The sequence below is a fragment of the Symphalangus syndactylus genome, chromosome 10 (genome assembly GCF_028878055.3).
Source record: "Symphalangus syndactylus isolate Jambi chromosome 10, NHGRI_mSymSyn1-v2.1_pri, whole genome shotgun sequence".
Classification (NCBI taxonomy): Eukaryota; Metazoa; Chordata; class Mammalia; order Primates; family Hylobatidae; genus Symphalangus; species Symphalangus syndactylus.
In genome coordinates, this window is record NC_072432.2 from 109,414,070 (window position 1) to 109,431,368 (window position 17,299).

Sequence of the window (17,299 nt, forward strand, 5' to 3'; positions counted from 1 at the left end):
GCAAAACCCCAAAATAAAATCAATGCAATAAAGGCTTTCCTCAGGAAGTTTAATTCTTCCAAGGTTGACTGGTACACGTCAATGTTTGCCAAACCCCTCATGCATCTATAAGGTCCTAGGGAACAGAGTTTGAAAATTATGGGGCTTGCTCAAAGTCTTTTTTTAAAATTTGGAAATGCCATATCTAAGATGTTTTCGAGCAATTTCCTCTAGGTCTCCCGTTAGTTCACACATTAACTGCAACTGCAAGGAAGTCCACCTCTCTGAGGCGTTTATTGAAGCATCCTGCTTACACAAAACAGCACTAGATGCTGTAAATGGAAACAGCCATGGCCTCCAATTTCCATGGCCTCCAATTTAGGGTTATGGTTGACCTGGGGTGTCAAAGAGGAAAGGAACCTTGGACATATTCTAATCCTATATTTATAACCTATTCTAACCCATGGCCTCTTTCTGATAAATATAAAAATCTCACAGGCTCAGAGCTTTTGATGTAATCCCCACCAATGGTTTGAGGAAGCTTTTGTACAGCTTTGCCTTCTGTAAATTATATTATGAAAACAATAGGTATTTTTTTTATGTTCCAAACAAAAATTATGTAACAGTGTATTATTGGCTTGGCGCAGTGGCTCACAGCCTGTAATCCCAGCACTTTGGGAGGCCGAGGCGGGTCGATCAGGAAGTCAAGAGATCAAGACCATCCTAGCCAACATGGTGAATCCCCATCTCTACTAAAAATACAAATAATTAGCTGGACGTGGTGGTGCACATCTGTAGTCCCAGTTACTCCGGAGGCTGAGGCAGGAGGCTGGCTTGAACCTGGGAGGTGGAGCTTACAGTGAGCCGAGATTGCACCATTGCACTCCAGCCTGGGGACAGAGGGAGACTCTGTCTCAAAAAAAAAAAAAAAGTGTATTGTTGACCTTGCATTTTCCGAAATATATACATGCCACCCCAAAGAACGTGATACACTTCTTTCATCCCCTGCTTTCCACCTTTACCCCACCTTCATCTTTTGACAATAACTGACTCCATTCATTCTTTTTCATTTATACTTGCACCTTGGTTTCCTCAAATATAAAATGTGAGGACATAATATGGAGAGTTGGAGCAGGAGATTGGTGAGGATACAGGTGAAACAAGGTTGGCCTTGAGTAGATAACTGTTGAAACTGGGTGATGGGCCCATAGGGATTCATTAACTCTTCTTTCCATTTTTATGTTATGAAATTTTCTTTTTTTTTTTTTTTTTTTGAGACAGAGTCTCGCTCTGTTGCCCAGGCTGGAGTGCAGTAGCGCAATCTCTGCTCACTGCAAGCTCTGCCTCCCAGGTTCACGCCATCTGCGTCCCAGCCTCTCCGAGTAGCTGGGACTACAGGCGCCTGCCACCACGCCCGGCTAATTTTTTTGTATTTTTAGTAGAGACGGGGTTTCACCGTGGTCTTGATCTCCTGACCTTGTGATCCGCCCGCCTCGGCCTCCCAAAGTGCTGGGATTACAAGAGTGAGCCACTGCGCTCGGCCCGAAATTTTCCATAATAAAAAGCTTAACATAAAGGTAATTTCTATAATAAAAACATTAAAATGAAGATAATGTTACTGAATTGCAGGTTGATATTGAGTATTTTACCCAGTTGCAAGCCAAGAAGCACTTTGAACAGCATCTTCATTTGCTGCAGCCACGTCTGACCTTGGTTCCAATACCAAGTTGCCACTTCCTGACTGTAACCATTTGCGTCTATACCAGAATCTCACAATGTGCCCCCTGAAAAAAGACAAGGAAATGCAGCAGTCCAAGCCCCTAACTGGAGGAAGCTCCCGACTCTGGGGACTTACTCCTTCACTCATCTCCTGCCAGCAGCAGATGGAGCCGGTCTGGGCTATGGAAAGGCCCTGAGCGCAAAGAGTTAACACGCTGCCCCTGGAATGACTGGGCTTTCCCTTGATTTGTGCTGCCTTTCAGGCCCAGGCCTGCCTGATGATTCTTGGTGTAGGTTAAAGGACCATGAATTTGTGGCTCCTGAGTGCGTGGTAATGAGCTCAGGCACCAAAAATTGAGAACTGGTTATACTTGGCTTCTCCATCCAGGTTGAAATAGCTCACCTGTATCCTGAGTGGTGAAGAAAGGGCTTTGGGAACACTGGGTGCTTGAGGATGGGCAGTATGGCCTCCAAGAAAAAAAAGAATCAGAGGCTGGTACTAACTAAAGAATCTGTGAGGCCGGGCATGGTGGCTCACACCTAAACAAGCTACTTGTTAGGCTAAAGCAGGAGAACTGCTTGAACCCAGGAGGCAGAGGTTGCAGTGAGCCAAGATTGCATCATTGCACTCTAGCCTGGGTGACAGAGCAAGACTCTGTCAAAAAAAAATATCTGTGAGGCTCAAACATGGGGGTGAGGGGTGAGAATAGGGCACCAAAAGGACTGACACCTAAATAATCTGTCTGTGACAAAATGGCTTCCAACTAATTAAACATAGAAAAACCTCTTTTAGGGAAGATAATCCTATTGAATCTGCTTGCAAGATTTTTCCAGCCAGCTTCTGCCTCTTGGAGCTTCAATTAAAAGCTGTTTAGCAGATGGCAAATTCTGAGTTACAAAGTTAGACTCTTTGGCAACGATATGTGCTCTTGCTTTCCCAGGGGATCCTGGCCACATATGGCCCTGGAAGAGGCGCGAGAGCTCGTTCTTGGCACACAGTAGAGAGCTCCTCTCCCAGCTTAACACACAGATGACAGGCATTTCAACACAACCATCAAGGGTGGTGAGCAAGAGGGGATTTTCAGTTAATTCAGAAACATGGGGGCCCTGGAAATCATAATATATCAGGGCTGGAAGGGAACTCGAACAGCGTCTAGTACAACCCCTTCTTACAGAATGAGGGCACTGAGCCTTGGAAGAGGGTATGCAATTTATCTAAAGTTGCCCAGCAAAGGAGAAGCAGAGTCAGGATCAGGCTTGTGCTTATTTACCACAGAAGCACTTCTCTATTCACTTGGAGGACTGTGTTCATTGCCTGACCCTTTCCTTATAATCATGAGGCTCCTGAAGAGATATTTTACCAATGACCTGACAAATTTGCCAGGAGAAGGCCTTGAAAGGGTCATTCATCCACATGTCCACCTCCTGCTTTATTGCAGGACAAAACCAGCACCCTCCGAAATGGAACTTCATCACTGTTCTCTCCAAAGCTTTTTACTACAGTTGAAGTCACAGTTTCTCTTGGGTGCTGTCAAAGAGAAACAGAACCGGACACTAAATTAAAGATCTGGGGACAGGTTTTATTCAGTAAAATTACAGTAGAGGAGGGAACTCAGTATAACCTGAGCTCAAAGAGTATAACTATCAAAACAAAAAGTAGGAGGCTTTTTAAATGCTGGGGTGTGCTAAAGGAAAAGTACGGAAGGACGTTAAGGGGGATGTTGATGTGATTGGGCACCTGTGTTTGCTAACTGATGCTGATTGAAGGGAGGCTCCTAGTCTCCCACAGAGACTGGGAAACAAGAAGACAAGAGACTTATCTTTCTCTTATTTTCATTTTTAATTTCATTAGCGACAGTGTCTTGCTCTGTGGCCTGGGCTGGAGTGCAGTGAGCTCATATAACCTTGAACTCCTGGGCTCAAGTGATCATCCTGCCTCAGCCTCTTGAGTGGCTAGGACTACAGACATAGGTCACCACGGCTGGCTAATTTTTAAATTCTTTTTGTAGAGACAAGGTCTCACTATGTTGTCCAGGCTGATCTTGAACACCTGGCTTCAACGGAGCCTCCATTCTTGGCCTCCCAAAGCACTGGGATTACAGGTGTGAGCCACTGTGCCTGGCCCCCTATCTTTCTTACATTGCAAAGTGATGGCTCCCAGGTCTTTGAAAAATACATGGGTTGTAAGAGATACACCACAAAAGGACTGAAGTAGGATTTACAATGGCAAGTTTTTCAAAGTAAGTTTTTGTTGTTGTTGTTGTTTGTTGTTGTTGTTGTTTTTGAGATGGAGTTTCACTCTTGTAGCCCGGGCTGGAGTACAATGGCACTATCTCAGCTCACCACAACCTCCACCTCCCAGGTTCAAGTGATTCTCCTGTCTCAGCCTCCTGAGTAGCTGGGATTACAGGGGTTTGCCACCACACCCGGCTAATTTTGTATTTTTAGTAGAGACAGGGTTTCTCCGTGTTGGTCAGGCTGGTCTCGAACTCCTAACCTCAGGTGATCCACTCGCCTCGGCTTCCCAAAGTGTTGGGATTACAGGCGTGAGCCACTGCGCCTGGCCCAAAGTAAGTGTTTTAAGAAATAAAGGTCAGAGGCCTATAGTCAGGCATTGGAACAAACACTAAATTCTTTTGGCAGCATCAAGCTTTCTCAGGCAGGAACTTAAGAGAGCTGGGGTTCTCATCCTAGGGACGTGACCTGGAGCTGTTAGAAACTACATCAGTGTTAGTTTGTGCTGAGAGTCTGCAGTTCTCATAGGTCAAGGTCGAGGCCTAGCTGAAAGGAGGGCTCAGTGGAGCCAGACTCAAGTTTGGTCAAGGATAGAGTCATTATCAGTGCTGATGACCCTTCCACTGCTCTGTTAGGAAGTTGATTAAAATATTTTTCCAAATTTCTCACTAGAGTTTAAGCCTATTTCTGTCCATTCCTTATGGTGGCTGGAAGTTGGTTCACATTCTATTTGTTACCTCTCTTTGTCTATTTACAATCGACCTTTCTCAAACTGGATTTTAAGTCGTTTGAAGGCAGGGCCCACCCATGTATTACATCTTTTGAAAATCTTCCATTGTACTAGTAAGTAGCTGACTTGATAATCATTAATCGACCAAAATCCCAGATTATATTCCATTTTCAATTGTCCTAAGCAACATTTCATGGTAAGCCCATAGCCTATTTCTATAACAATCTCTGTGACTGTTTTCCCCTGAACCCTCTTTAATATGAGGGCTAAAATAAGGCTCATTCACCCACCTCTGTATATTTCATGAGTACACTGTCTTCACAAAGATCCCCAAGAATTCAATTCATCAAAATTTTACTGAACAGCAGCTATAGGTCCCAGGTGCTGGGGAGAGAGATCAATAGGTCAAGGTTCCTGCTCTCAAATAGACTAATTGGGGAGACTGACCATTAAATCAATGATTCCGATACTTAGTGAGAAGCTCTGTGACAGAAGTGTGTGCTTCTTAAATCAGAGGGACTCTGATTTAGTTTGGCGGCAAATGGTTAAAGAAAGTCTCCCAGAAAAGACAATATCGGCCTGAGTTGGGTTCCCTAGAAGCAGAGCCTGAGAAGGGAAATCCTGTATTAAGTGATTTATCAAGGGACAACTCTCGGAAGAAACCTGTAAATAAATGACGGAAGCAAGAAAGAGAAGCGGGCAAAGCTAGGCAAAAATGTGGCTTCTGTTAGTCTAGCTGCAGTTTGACCGAAGGGGAGACGTGGAGTGTGGGCTGCACAACAGAGCTGTCCCACTTTGAGTCAAAAAGGCCAGATCTGACTGTTCCTCATCAGTCAGTCACTGGCTGCAGGCTGCTCCTGGGGGACAGCGCCTAATCTCCTACCTAATTCTGGGAGAGAAGGCTCCTGTTGATGATAGAGGGTGAGTCTCTGAAGAAGGATGGCCCTTGGAGCTGTTAGAAGCCAACACTCACAGACAGCTGGAAGGATAGGTGTGCCTGCCCAGCTAACAGAGATCTGAGCAGCATGGCACCAGCCTCTGATACAACACCTGAACTCACTCTTGAAAGGGCAAGGCAGTGAAAGTTAATTATATGAGGTATCTGGGAGCTGGCATGGTAGGACATTCTAGGGCAAAGTTATAGAGGGAAGAGAGAACGTGATGCATTTGGAAAGAGCAAGTGGTTTGGGATAGATGGGGTGGATTAAATACTGGATTTTTTGAAGGTTGTGTGTGTGTGGCAGCAGTGAATATCAGTGGGCAAAGACCCCCTGCCCCATCGTAAGTAATTGATGTCTACCCCTTCCCCACCTTGCAGGAGATGGAGCTATAGTCACTGGAGAACCTGAACTGAGGATGGATGAGAACTCCAACCAAGACACACAAGAGGATGACCAGCTGAGATTAAGTGACATTGAGTGGCTCCAATTCACAAGGTTGTGTGAGTTTCTCCTCTAGTAGTAGGAGATGTTTATCAAATCTTCTCAGGCCCATTTCTTTAAAGAGGAACTTGATTTGTTCACCTGCAGTCAAATGCCCCGAGAAGCCCCAATACAGTCATCTGCTACTCTGTGATTATTTCCACAGCCTGTGACTCTCACCAGAGGTCATTAGCTAGTTCTGGCCCCGAATCCATCTTCTTCTAGCCAAACTGGTTGCACAGGATCTTGAGCTCTGCCTGGTGTTCCCAAATTGATAAACTGGTATTTTGTTCTGTTTTTCTCTTTTCTTGAGAAGTTGCTTTCTTTTGAAAAGATGGACGCTGTTGTAGTCTCTCCCACTCCCAACCCCCCCGGGACCTCGGTCTTCCACACTTTCTCAAAAATAATAGCTAAGTGTTTTGCAACAACACTTATCAACTCTTTAAGTCTCCCACTTTGCTAGTTTGAATCTACACATCTTCAAACAATTTTTTCTCTATGGAGAAATTTGACACATACTTTTCCACCCAAGGGAGGTGATACTTGTCTTGGTCTGTGATTATGGTTAATTCTTTTATAAATATAAATTAATAAAGTTGCATGAACTGAGAGTCTACTCTGAAACTAACACTTAAACCTGCCAAAAGATTATAAAAGGCTTTGTTGCAATAGTGTGTTAGTGTAGACTCAAATGTGATTGGATGTGACCAAACTAATATTGATACATGGTTGAAAGGTATAAAATAGGTTGACAAATGCAAAATTACAAATCAGCTTCTGAACTCCACAGATGTCATGATGAGCAGTGTATCCTTCAACCAAAATAGTTTTTCATATCCTCAGGAACTTTTTGGCTTTCATTTTTACTTTGTTGTTATTCCCATGTACTTTTTAGGCCATTGTATCCATTCATTCACTCATTCTTCCATTCTACAATTCTATTTTGAAGCTCCTCTTTTGTAGTAGACATGGTCATGTGCTGGACATACAACAGTGGACAAGGCATTCAGGGTCCCAGCTCTCATGGATCTCACAATTCAGAAGGAGAAACAGACATTGAGCATATCATTTTAATAATAATTACATATCACAGTTGGGGCAGTTTTAAGAAATAAAAATACAGTAGTACTCTGATGATCTATTACTGCATGACAAACCATCCTAAAACTTAGTCTTACAACAATGACAATAGATTGCATAGTATTGAGCACTCAACAGAGATAGCTCATTACTGCTCTACTTGGTATTAGCTAGCATGGCTCAAAAGCAGGGTACTGCCATCATTTGAAGGAAAACACACTCACCTGTATGGCAGTTAATGATGGCCGGCAGCTGGGACCTCAGCTGGAGCTGTCAGATGGAATACATACATGTGGCCTCTCCATGTGGCCTGAGCTTCCCCACAATATGGTGGCTGAGTTCCCAGAGTGTGTATCCTGAAAAGGATCGTGGTAGAAACCACATTCCTTTATGACCTAGACTCAAAGTCACACATCGTTGCTTCTGCCCCATTCTAGTCAATATTGCAAACACAAAGTATTGCACCCTTTCAAAGAGAGGGGAAATAGACACCACCTCTTGATAAGGGAATGGCAAAATTTTGGAATAGTATATAGGATCAAAAGTATAGTTGTGGTGATTTTTTCAAAATACAATTTCTCTCAAGTGTCTATGAGAAAGCTAAGAACCTATCAGAAGGAATCAAAAAGGTGTTTTTAAGCTGGGACCTGGAGGGTGAATAAGACTAAGACAGATGAAAAGGGAAGGAGTAAGGGAGAGGAGAGAAATGTTCCAGACAGTGGATCCTGGCACAGAATGAGCTTGGCTATAGGAAGAACTGAAAGGAAGCCAATGCAGCTGCAACATTCATAATAAAATGAATGAGCAAAGGTTCATAATAAAAAAGTTGCAGCAACTTGAAAGTGCTTAGTAGGGACCCTCCAGCTATCATCAAGTAATGTCATGCTTAACCAACCTACACCTAGTCTCTTGGTTACCTCTGCCTGCATAACAAACCATCTGAAACTTACTGGCATAGAAGAACAACATCATTTATTTTTATTATTTTCTCTCATGGTTCTGGAGGTTGACTGGGTTCAGCCAGACACCTTTCACTTGGGGCCTCTCATGTTGCTGTAGTCAGGTGGTGGCTGGGCCTGGAGTGACCTCAAAGCCTTTCTCACTCACATGTTTGGTACCTGGACTGGGAACACTCAAATAGCTGGAGCTAGACCAGCTGTTGCTGCGCATGCATCTCTTATTCCCACTCTCTCACTCTCTGGTCTTTCCATGTGGTCCCTCCAGCACAGCAGCTCCTGAGTAGTCAAACTTCTTAGAGGGTGGCAGATGACTCCCAGTACAAGTATCCCAAGAAAAACCAGGAGAAGTTGCATGGCCTTTTCTAACCTAGACTTGGAAATCAGGTAGTGTCCCTGCTGTCTCATGCTAGTCACTCAGGTGATCACAAAAGCCTGGCTACTGTCAAGGGGAAGGGACATAGATTTTTTTGTTTGTTTGTTTAAGATGGAGTTTTGCTTTTTGCCCATGCTGGAGTGCAATAGCACGATCTTGGCCCACTGCAACCTCCACCTCCTGCATTAAACTGATTCTCCTGCCTCAGCTTCCCAAGTAGCTGGGATTACAGTCGCTCAGCCACCATGCCCAGCTAATTTTGTATTTTAGTAGAAATGGGGTTTCACCATGTTGGCCAGGCTGGTCTCGAACTCCTGGCCTCAGGTGATCCACCCGCCTTGGCCTCCCAAAGTGCTGGGATTACAGGCATGAGCCACTGTGCCCAGCCGGGACATCGACTTTTTGATGATAGGAGTGTCAAAGAATTTGCAGACATGTTTTAAAACTACAACACTTAGGGTAACCATATAACTCACTGTCCAAAGCAAGATACTTTTGAGAGTCAAAGTGGGCACTTTTCAGGCATGAGCTAGGACTGTCCTTGGGAAACCAAGACATGTGGTCACCCCACTGCCATGCCCACACAAGTGAGAGCACAAGCTCTCTTAAATTCTTTTGTCTTTCTGACATTCATCATGTCATTTTTAAACACATGCTTTACTCATGGAAATTGGTTTTAAATTTTCTTTTCTGTTTCTTTATTTTCTGTTTCTTGCTTTTAGATGATGAATGTTATGTTGAGGTCAGCTTTTCATAATGAATCTGGAACTTGAGAGCTACAAATCTTGCCCAACAATATCTTTCATGCAAGCTAGGACAGCTGCTGGCACTGTGGATATAAGTGCTTAGGATGCCTTCTCTCTTAGATGAGAGAACCCCAAGCAATGGAAGAATTTGCTTCAAGAAATGCTTTTTAAAAATCTCACTTTTTGGCTAAGTGGTAAAAAACACACACACACACACATAGACACACACAGTGATGACTCATCAGTTGAAATCAAATCCTTCATCCCAAAAAAGTGTTTTTATAAGAAGTGGGTGTTTTTTTCTTTCCCCAAAGGCAGACTGCATAATATTTGGTGCTTCTCTTTTCTGAATAATTTATTCCATTTCAGTGGAAATTGACAGTTTCAGACTGGAGCCAATAATATTTTATTTTCAGAGCTATGCATGGTACCCCCATTATCCAAGGATCTGCTTTTGCCTACAACCGTAAGGGGAGTTCAGCCATCAGACCGTTTCACACCAACACAATCCCCCTCTTCCTCCATTCCCTTTGACCAGCTACTAACCTGTTCTTCTGAAGACCCTGGAGCAGAATAAATGCCCAGAGAGCATTTGGAGACAGCATCCAGGTATAAAAAAGCATGGCAAGTTTATTGTTTTTCAGGAGCCCAATCACAGAATCAATCCATATCTCCTGACCCAGGTACTCCACTCAGAAGTCTGTTCTTTTCACAGCTCTCCTCCACAAAACATTTTCTTTCTGTTGTTTCTTTCCTAAGACTCTACAACTCTGAAAGAAAGCAACGTGATTCATTTCTGATCCATGAAAGTAAACATCCCATTCCATTCCATTTGTCTTCTTGGAAGCTTCCACAAATGTCTCCTTGCTAGAAAACAAAAATACAAAACTCGTACTCATTTCTGTTCCAGACTGAAATACATGAGAAACTTTTATGGGTCCTGGACTATAGTCTGGCCTTCATGAATTAAGAAGGTATTTAAGAGAGATACAACAATAGAGTTAAGACTAGGAAAATAGTTTAAAAAACTTCTCAGGTTGAAAAGAGCAGCATCCAACAGCTGCTCAAATCAAGAGCAGGACTGGACTTAGGGTGATCAACTGCTATGGACTGAACTAAAATACATATCTTGAAGCCCTAACCTCTGATGTAATGGTATTATGAGACAGAGCCTTTGGAAGATGATGAGATTTAGATGAGGTCATAAGGGTGAGGCCCTCATGATGGGATTAGTGCCCTTATAAGAAGAGACACCAAATACCAGATCTCTCTCTCTCTCTCTCCCTCCATACCCCACTGTCTAGCACGTGAGGACACAACAAGAAGGCATCTGTTTACACACCAGGAGGAGAGACCTCACAAGGATCCAATCATGATGGCACCTTGATCTTAGACCGCCAGCCTCCAGAACAGTGAGAAAATAAGTTTCTGTTTAATGGTATTCTGTTACGGCAACCCGAGCTGACTGAGACATCAATGGTCCCAGTTTTCCTGGAACTGAGTGGGGATCCTGGAGTGTGAAACTTCCAGTTTTCTAACCTAGAAAGTCCTGGGGGGACTGGGGCAAGTTGGACTGTAGTTCTCTACCCCTGCTGCTCTGTCTCAAAGAGCCAGGGTCTGCCTGGGAACAAGAAGAGGAGGCAAAGATGCCTCAGCCAGGCCTACAGGTGAAAGCACAAAGCCAGAGGGGCTGTCAGGCCATTAGACTTCTAGGTTCCGAGGTGCTAAGGAGTGCGTGGGACAAAAGGCTCACGGTGATTAAGGTGAACAACATTGTCAACAGTGCAAAAATATTAAGGCAAAACCCCAATCTACAATGAAGTAATCATTTAACTTTGTAAAACAAACAAACTCCACCCAAACTTCTGGAGTCTCTTTCAGGTCCTTCCCAGTAAGAGTCCTTGGGAGTTAGAGGTGGTCTCGGCTTCTAGTCAAATCCTGGGCTTCATTCCTGTTCCTCTCATAGGCTCCAGGACCTCTCTCTCCATCCATCTCTGGGATAGGACGTCAATTGTTCAAGCTTCCTTTTTGTCCTCGCTGTCCCTCCGTACCCCTACACGGCTTCAGACCAAGAGGACATGCTCCCTGTGCTACCTTGTACTGAAACGCCTGGCAGGTAGAGGGGTTGGGGAATGGGGGATGGGCAGTTAATAGCATCATGGAGTCTCCTCTCCAGGTCTGTCTTCAAGAAAAAAAATACCCAAAAGTTGGGAAAAAGGCAAAAAGATGCATGACCTTCACTGTCAAGCCTGCATATGGGGCCATTCGACTTTCTAGCAGAATTATTTATTCTTGATTCATGATTTTACAGCTCTCAAAGGTTAGCTGTTAGTTTGTCGAGAAGCACTAAGATACAAAGAGTTTTTTTTTTTTTTGAGACGGAGTCTGGCTCTGTCGCCCAGGCTGGAGTGCAGTGGCACAATCTCAGCTCACTGCAACCTCCACCGCTGGGATTCACGCCATTCTCCTGCCTCAGCCTCCCAAGTAGCTGGGACCACAGGTGCCTGCCACCACACCCGGCTAATTTTTTGTGTTTTTAGTAGAGACAGGGTTTCACCGTGTCAGCCAGGATGGTCTCTATCTCCTGACCTCGTGATCTGCCCTCCTCGGCCTCCCAAAGTGCTGGGATTACATGAGCCACCGTGCCCTGCTGATACAAAGAGTTTTTATCCAATAACAGTGCAAATAATTTTTTGTCCTACAGAAATAAAAATGTCTTCTGTTTAGTAGAGAAGATAATCCTAAAGTTTTTATTGCTCTGAAGAAAAACAATCAGCTTAGTATCTAACTTTGAGATCTTATTCTACAGTTTTTTCTTTTACTAACGACATTTACATCTGTTTTTCTTATATACTTGGTTCTCCCATTAATGAGTTAAAATAAAACCTTGACGTGTACTCATTATGTATTTGTATGAGAATGTATGAGAATCATGCTTTTTTTTTTTTTAACATTTTGGAAACTAGACTTTTTGAAGTTCCCCTCACTGCACACCCATTTTTCTTTCCCTTTGAACCCACAATGATGTAGTTCTAAGTCACAAGTCCTCTTCATCCTTCTGCCCCACAAACAGGGAAAACCTGCCTCTCCGTCAGGGCCGTGCTGAGTGGCACCTTTGGGTAAAAATTCTTTTAAAAGAGGAAGTACAGGCCGAGCGCGGTGGCTCACGCCTGTAATCTCAGCACTTTGGGAGGCCAAGGCGGGTGGATCATTTGAGGCCAGGAGTTCGAGACCAGCATGGCCAACATGGTGAAACCCTGTCTCTAATAAATATATAAAAATTATCCGGGCTTGGTGGTGGGCGCCAGTAATCCCAGCTACTTGGGAGACTGAGGCAGGAGAATCACTTGAGCCCGGGAGGTGGAGGTTGCAGTGAGCAGAGATTGCGCCGTTGCACTCCAGCCTGGGTGAAACAGTGAGACTCCATCTCAAAAAAAAAAAAAAAAAGGAATTACTCGTTGGCAGAGTTATACATAAGAGCAAAATCTGAACACTTAAATGGCCAGAAATAGAAAATAGAAAATTATGGTACATCAGCAGTTAATATTACACAGCTATAAGCATAATTATCATAAAGACTATTGCAGAAACATGGCAAATGCTCAAGCTAACACGTTGTGAAAAAAGCAATATGTAAAATATGAACTGGAAGGAAAACAAACATGAAAATATCTATTAGGAAACTTTATTTTTTTTCCAAGTTATATTTAATGTAGTTTTTGTCTTTTCAGTGAAAAAAAAGTAAAAGAGAAAGTTTAAAACCAGAGGAAACAGAAAATTCATGTGATATTGATATTCCATGAATAGTTACAACTGACATGGTCATGAAATTCTGGTTGGAAACTTTCGTTGAGTAACTGTCCTAAAATCTCCCCAAACTCCCCCATTCCATCACCCCTCACCTCTGAAAACGTAGGAGCTCTGAGGTCACTTACAACTCTATCATCCGATATCATCACGGCAAGGAAAGACCAAGTCCTGTGACCATAGATGGAGCTTGATAGGATAGAACTTGAGGGGTGGGCTTCCAAAGGTTTGTGAGGACACACAAAACCCCAACTCTCAGACCCATGGGCAGGGATATGAGCAGCTCTGCCACAGAGCCCTGGGAGGGCTCTCAGGTCCCCTTTTGGGCTGTCAAGTTCCAGCCGCCCATCCCTGCCTTCATGGCCCTGCCCCTGGTGCCAAACATTCTGCCTGACTTATCCATATCCACCTGTGGGCCAGAGAAACTGATTATTCAGCCACTAGACCCCAAACTGGGACCCCAGGGCCCTTACCCCTTTGTCCACCTTGCCTTCCCTGTACTCAGGGCATCCACACCTGACCACAGTGAAACCATCCTGACCATGGCCCAGCTGTCCTTTTGAGGACAGACCTTTCCCTCCCTGCCCTCTTGGAGAAAACCACAAAAACAAATCAGGAGCCAGCTTTGTTCCACGGGGAATATTTTCACCCTGCTCCGACTTTATGAAGTTCTTTGGCCCAGAACAGAGGAAATGAAGTATTTATGAGGTTTCCCGGAGGTATCCATGCAGCAGGACCAAGTACCTGCCAGCTCCGACCTCACTTGGAGTTGCTTTTGTTTCTCTGGCAGCTGGCGTTCTTAAGCTGGCTCATTTAATGTGTGTATTTACAAACAGACTTTACTGGTATTCCTTAAAAAACTGCTTCCTTCTGAGTACCCAACTCAGTCTCTGTTCAGTGAGTCAGAGTCATATGTTGTTTTATACATGCGTGTATCCTTGGCTATTTTCTAAGCACAGATCCCAAGCATAAGCTCCCGATGGGCAGGGACATGGGTGACATTTCTTTATAGCCTAGCAGCTAACATAGTGCCCTGTATAAAATAAATACCTGTTGGCAAAGTGGAAACAACCCAGATGTTCATCAACAGAAGAATGGATAGACAAATTGCAGTTTGTTTGTACAATGAAATGCTACTCAGTAATAAAAAGGAACGAACCACTGACATGCAACAACATGAATGAATCTCAAAAAGATTACACTGAAGAAAAGAAGCCAGACACGAAAGAGTACATACTACATTATTTTGTTTGTACGAAGCTCTAGAACCAGCAATACTCGTCTATATGACAGAGGTCTATTACAGGCTGAATGTTGGTGTATCCCTCCCCAAATTCCTATGTTGAAGCCCTAAGCCCCTGTGTAGAAGTTTATTTGGAAATGGGGCCTCCAAGGAAGTAATTAAGGTTAAATGAGGCCCTGATATGATTTGCATGCTTATAAAAAGAGTCACCTGGCTGGGCACGGTGGCTGACACCTGTAATCCCAGCACTTTGGGAGGCTGAGGCGGGTGGATCACAAGGTCAAGAGATCGAGACCATCCTGGCCAACATGGTGAAACCCTGTCTTACTAAAAATACGAAAGTTAGCTGGGCATGGTGGTGTGTGCTTGTAATCCCAGCTACTTGGGAGGCTAAGGAGGGAGAATCACTTGAACACAGGAGGTAGAGGTTGCAGTGAGCTGAGATTGCACCACTGCACTCCAGCCTGGGTGACGGAGTGAGACTCTATCTCCAACAACAACAACAACAACAACAAAGACACCTGAGAGCTCATTCGTTCTCTTTCCACCAGCATGTGCTAAGGAGAGCCATGAGAGGACAAAGGGAGAAGGTAGCCACCTGCAGGCCAGGAAGAGAGCCCTCACCAGAAACTGGATTGGCCAGAACCTTGATCTTGGACTTCTAGAGTTCAGAACTATGAAAACTAAATTTATGTTGGTAAAAGCCTCCTAGTCTATGGTATTTTATTATGGCAACATCAGGAGACTACGATCAGAATAGTGGTGTCTTACTTCGGGCTCCTATAACAAAAATACCACAGACTGAGTGGCTTAAACAACGAACATTTATTTCTCACAGTTCTGGAGGCTGAGAAGTGCAAGATCAAGGCACTGGCAGAGCCAGTGTCTGGGGAGGGCTCTCTTTCTGGTTTGCAGATGGCAATTTTCCTGTTTAATCCTCACATGACAGAGAGAGAGATTGAGAGAGAGAGAGAATGCAAGCATGAGCACGTGTGGTCTGGTTTCTTTTCTCTTCTGCTAAGGGCACTAATCTCATCCTGGGAAGCTCCACCTTTATGGCCTCATCTAAACTTAATCACCTCACAAAGGCCCCTTTTCCAAACACCATCACATTTGGGATGGGGTTTCAACATGCAAATTTTGGAGGGATACAAATAGTCCACAGCAAGTGGTTACATCAAGGGAAGTGTTAGTGACTGGCAAGGGAAATTTCTAGGGGGAAGGAAATGTTCTACATCTTGATAGGGTGATGGTCACATGGATATTTACACATATATGCAAAAAGCATTGAGCTGTACACTTAAGACGTGTGCCTTTTACTGTCTATGAATTACACCTCAGTAAAGAACTGAAAAACCACTGTTGGCAAGAATTTTTTCTGCACTGTGACTCATACCTCCCTAACTGATCAATTTGGGATGAAGATTTATGAAGCACCCACTGTGTACAGATTCTGGCAGTAATCACAGGTATAGAAAGAGCGGGGAAAACAGCAGCAGCCTTGGTCCCTAGTTCTCAAGGAGCCTTTTTCAGCTCCACAGATAATAATATCTGGACGTTCTTAAGTCACAGCCACTGAGCCAGATTGTATCAAATGCTAACAGCTCATTAAGAGACTTCTTGACACGTGAGAAGCCACATTAACCCCTTCATGCTTCCACTGAGGCAGCTGTTGCCTGGTTCCTTTGAGAGCCAGCCAGACCCTGGGTTGGTTCAGCTGCTGGCAAATACCACCAGGAAAAACATAAAGGAAATGGAAAGCCAGTGCAGAAAGTATTAATGAGATTTTAAATTGTGCAATTCTGACCTTGAGGACTCCCTACATCTAAGCAAAAGAAGCTGAAAAACAATTTACTCCCACATTTCAGCAGTTGACTTTTCTGTATTGTGCAGTGTTAATGGAGTTGTTAGCATCTTGGGACAAAAATGAGAAAATTTCCCCAGGTGGTTCCCACTCCTTTCTTTCCAGGACTCTGGCAATGCCAATGTGATGTGGTCAGACACCACCTCAGAAACATTGTAAATTTGAGGCAAGAGCTACACGTTTCTTCCCAGGGAGAAAGGTGCCATTTCTTTGGTGATACCAGGCTCTTTGCAGTAAAACAAACAAAACTAAACCCCAGAACTTTGCTTTTATAAAATCACTACATTCTAGAAAAGGCAAACATGTAGCACATGTGCCATAAACTTTTCTCTTGTGTCCTTAGCAGACATTGTAAATTGATCACAGCATTGTTAATCACTGAGCCCAGTTCCAGAATCAGTGATGTGTTGAGCTGGCTGGTACTAACTTTTGAGAGCCAGTTGTTAAATTTTCTTGCTACCCAGTTGTTAAACATGCCCATTATTAAAAATTAAATTATATGAACTTATAATTAAATGAATTATATGAAAGCAAAGGTAATGGATACACAAAATTCGTTTCCTAATTATTTTACCACATTTTACTATTACCTATGGTTCTGAGGTTATTTACATCTATAGAATCTGGAAATACTATATAATGATGCCCTACTCCACATCTCTTCCCAACTGTTTAGTGATGTGATCCTGGTAGCTTGAAATAGGCCACAATGACACACTGTTTTACATCACAGAAATTGGCAAATGCTATGATGTGGCAGTCTGTCCTGCAGGCCCTGACCCAATGACAGATGAATAACATGCACCGACACAGATATGTTGCTTTGCCAGTCCAGCTGACTGTGGGGAACGCTTACAGACTCCCAGGAGAGTGCTGTAAACAGTTGTGACTGCAGCCCCCACCAGCCAGTGAGACTCGCATTTATTCAGTAAAGATTAATTGACAAAGGCTTGAGTCGACACCACTAGAGGGCAATTGACATTGCACACCTCCCGAGTAGAAAGCAATTAAGCACCTGCGGTAGATCAAAGCAATTAACCACCTGCCGTAGATCAAAGGTTAGTCGTGAGTAAACAAGCTAGTTAGATAAACTCCCCCACATTCCTTTGTATCTACTTTAATCTATTTAACTAAAGGTAAAGG

At 43.7% G+C, this 17,299-nt stretch overlaps 1 protein-coding gene across 1 annotated transcript in view; it reads left to right on the forward strand.

Moving 5' to 3' along the window:
- The first annotated feature begins 11,300 nt into the window (after positions 1–11,300).
- Positions 11,301–17,299, forward strand: part of GALNT15 (polypeptide N-acetylgalactosaminyltransferase 15) — a 91,185-nt gene continuing 85,186 nt past the window's right edge. Inside the window, exon 1 of the mRNA XM_055295513.2 lies at positions 11,301–11,358. The gene's annotated coding sequence lies outside the window, so the exon portion shown is untranslated. The remainder of the gene's footprint in view (positions 11,359–17,299) is intronic.